Source organism: Cebus imitator, unplaced genomic scaffold (assembly GCF_001604975.1).
Source record: "Cebus imitator isolate Cc_AM_T3 unplaced genomic scaffold, Cebus_imitator-1.0 Scaffold32, whole genome shotgun sequence".
NCBI classification, from domain to species: Eukaryota; Metazoa; Chordata; class Mammalia; order Primates; family Cebidae; genus Cebus; species Cebus imitator.
The window spans coordinates 10,265,478-10,269,443 of record NW_016107347.1 but is presented as its reverse complement, the minus strand read 5'-3'; the positions used below and the strand labels follow the sequence as shown (position 1 = coordinate 10,269,443).

The 3,966-nt window shown below is 40.8% G+C and overlaps 1 protein-coding gene across 2 annotated transcripts in view; it reads right to left on the bottom strand.

Moving 5' to 3' along the window:
• The window catches only part of CGAS (cyclic GMP-AMP synthase), a 35,969-nt gene that overhangs the window by 12,544 nt on the left and 19,459 nt on the right, over positions 1-3,966 (bottom strand). The window lies entirely within an intron of this gene.

The window sequence follows — 3,966 nt, the reverse complement described above, 5'->3', positions numbered from 1 at the left end:
AAAAAAAAAAAAAAAAAAAAAAAAAAAAAAAAATTAATAAAATTAAAAAGAAAAAGGTGTGGCCTGGGTATGATGGCTCATTCCTGTAATCCCAGCACTTTGGGATTGTTTGAGGTCAGGAGTTTGAGACCAGCCTGGGCAACATAGCAAGACCCTGTGTCTACTTAAAAAAAAAAAGTGTACCTTTTATTTTAAAAAGGGGGTGATCACACAAATATATTTTATATATAAATTAGTATATTATCTAATATTTATATGTTTAATCTACCTTTTTCAAAATAATACCAGTATTATTACCAATAATATACTTATAAAAAACAGATTTTTTTTGCACTTTTTGTTCTTAAGATAAAAGGATAGTCATTTTAAGCCCACTTGAAAAAAATGTTTATCTGGGCACAGTGTTGTGTACCCTAATTTCAGCTACTTGGGAAGCGAGAGGCTGAGACGAGAGGATCACTTGAAACCAGGAGTTTGACTCCAAGAAGAACAACCCTAACTGCTGGGCTCAATGGTCCTCCTGCCTCAGCCTCCCGAAGGCTGAGGGAACTAGGACTATAAGCACATGCCACTGCACCCTCATTTCCCTATTATTAACATCTCATATTCATAAAATACATTGGTACAATTAATAAACCAACACTGATACATTATTGTTAACTCAAGTCTATATCCAGATTTCCTTAGTTTTTACATTATCTTTTTTACCTTAAAAATTTAAATATTATATACTATATCATATTTATATGCCACCACCTTTTTTTTTGGTTTTTTTTTTTTTTTTGAGATGGAGTCTCACTCTGTTGCCCAGGCTAAAGTGCAGTGGTGCAGTCTCGGCTCACTGCAACCTCCACCTCCCGGGTTCAAGCAATTCTTCTGCCTCAGCCTCCAGAGCAGCTGGGACTATAGGCATGCGCCATCACACCCAGTTAATTTTTGTATTTTTTTTAGTGGACATGGCATTTCACCATATTGGCCAACCTGGTCTGGGACTTCTGACCTTGTGATCCACCTGCCTCGGCCTCCCAAAGTGTTGGGATTGCAGGTGTGAGCCACTGCGGGCTGCCACCACCTTTTAAAAATAAAAGGCACACTTTTTTTTAGTTTTTGAGACAGGATCTTACTCTGTCGCTACTGGAGCGCAGTGGCACCATCTTGGCTCACTGCAGCCTCAACCTCCCAGCTCAAGTGATCCTCCTACCTCAGCCTCTCAAATAGTTGAGATACAGGCACTACCACGCCTGTCTAATTTTTGTATTTTTAGTAAAGATGGGATTTCACCATGTTGCCCAGGCTGGTCCCGAACTCCTGAGCTCAAGTGATCTACCTGCTTCAGCCTCCCAAAGTGTTGGGATAATAGGTTTGAGCCATTATGTCAGTGAGATACAGAATATACTTATTTATTTTTTTTCAAAGTCAGGGTTTCACCATATTGATCACGCTGGTCTCGAACTCCTGACCTCAGGTGATCCGCCTGCCTCAGCCTCCCAAAGTGCTGGGATTACAGGCATGAGCCACCGCACCCGGCCAGAATATATTTATTTACCTATATTTTTAAAACATGGAAGGGCGAGCACGGTGGCTCACGCCTGTAATCCCAGCACTTTGGGAGGCCAAAGTGGGTGAATCACCTGAGGTCAGAAGTTTGAGACTAGTTTGGCCAACATGGTAAAACCCTGTCTTTACTGAAAATACAAAATTAGCCACGCATGGTGGCATATACGTGTAATCCCATCTACTCCAGGAGGCTAAGGCAGAATGACTTAAACCTGGGAGGCCGAGGCTGCAGTGAGCCAAGATCACCCCACTGCACTCCAGCCTGGATGACAGAGCGAAACTCCGTCTCAAATAAATAAATAAATAAAATAAAAAATAAAACATGGAAGTGTAAACTAAAAACAATTAAAAGGGTTTCTACTCAGGGAAAGAGAAAAGCATGGAGAGGACATGAACAGAAGGTGTTTCTCTAACTGTACGTTTTTCCATAGCTTTGACTTTGGAACCATGCAAATGCTTTATAAATTTATGAAACAAATTAAATAAAACTTTAAAAACCAGTATATAGAAACAGATAGCATAATGAAACAAGTTAATTTACCCATGTTTAGTTAAACCGTCCAGAGACTTTTTTGGGTGGGGGGAAGAGGGGTACAGAGGACATCCTGCTGTGTTATCCTGGATGGAGTCTAGTGGCACAATCACAGCTCACTATAGTCCTTAACTCCTCGGCTCAAGCAATCCCTCCAGGTAGCTGAGACAACAGGCACGGGACACTGCACCTGGCTGAACGTTTTTTCAAGTGGGTTAAAAACCTCATATTTTGACTGTCCTTTTATCTTAACAACAAAAAAACTGCAAGTAAATCATAAACTGCTTTTTTATAAATTATGATTTTGGTAATAAAACTGGTATTATTTTGAAACAGGTAGATTTTTTTGTTGTTTTGATTTTCTTTGAGACAGAATTTTGTTCTTGTTGCCCAGGCTGGAGTGCAATAGCGTGATCTTGGCTCACTGCAACCTCCACCTCCCAGGTTCAAGTGATTCTCCTGCCTCAGCCTCCTGAGTAGCTGGGATTACAGGTGCCCACCACCACGCTCAGTTAATTTTGTATTTTTAGTAGAGACAGGGTTTCTCCATGTTGGTCGGACTGGTCTCAAACTCCCAACCTCAGGTGATCCGCCTGCCTCTGCCTCCCAAAGTGCTGGGATTATAGGCTCACATGAGACACCCCACACAGCGCAACAGGTAGACTTTTAAAATTTGAAATTTTTAATTAAAAATCAATAAAAACAAGGCCAGGCACAGTGGCTCATGCCTATAATCCCAGCACTTTGGGAGGCCGAGTCGGATGGATCACCTGAGGTCAGGAGTTCGAGACCAGCCTGGCCAATATGGTGAAAACCAGTCTCTACTAACAAGACAAAAAACTAGCCAGGCATGGTGACACGTGCCTGTAGTCCCAGCTACTCAGGATGCTGAGGTGGGAGAATTGTTTGAATCCAGAAGGTAGAGGTTGCAATGAGCCGAGATTGCACCACTGCAATCCAGCCTGGGCAACAGAGTGAGACTGTATCAAAAAATAAATGACAAATGAAAATAAATAAAAACAACAACATAATACTTTTAAAAATATAGCTTGTGAGACCAGGGAATTACTAGTGGAATGTTTAGAAAAAGAAAAGATAAAGCAGGTGTTCTAAGTGTCTCCAACCTAGTACAAGTATTTTCATTGTTAAGTCCCTTTGTTCACTCAAATACACATACACTCACACACGTACAAAGAAGCAGGGTTTTGTCTAATTATAAATAATCTGCCATGATGGGAGATGCAGGACAGCCAAGGGTAACAGAAAGCAGAGATGAAACTAAGCACACAGAACCAGACTTCACTTTCTTTCTTTTAATGGAAGGATGCAAAGAACTTCCTAACCACATAGGCCACAGGGCCACCAAAGGACTCTTTTTCATATCTAAGCTGATATGTCTTCCAATGTCCCCCAGGACAGGACAGGACAGGCCAGAAAGAGATAGTATGGGATCCTGTTGAGATTTGTCTATCACTTACAGCGAAGGTTTCTTGGAACAGCTATTCTAAAACTTGTTCAGGTTGCAGAACAAGCTTTTTGCAGAAAGCGATAATCATTTTGTAAAAATATGAACAATGATATGTGTAAGTCCCCTTCATAAACTATTTTTCTTACAGAAAAATTCCTGTATGTATGCAATACATAAAGTTATGATGTGTGTCCACAAAAACACAAATTATCAAACTAAGCGTGATTGACTATTTCTGGGCTTTTTTCAGCAATACTCATTTATGGTTCATTTGTTTTGTGGTCCCCTTCCGTGGAATCCAGTAGTAGTATGTGCCAAAAGTCCTATATAAACCTATGGGAGAAAATGAAAATAAAGGCCGGGTGCGGTGGCTCACGCTTGTAATCCCAGCACTTTGGGAGGCCGAGGC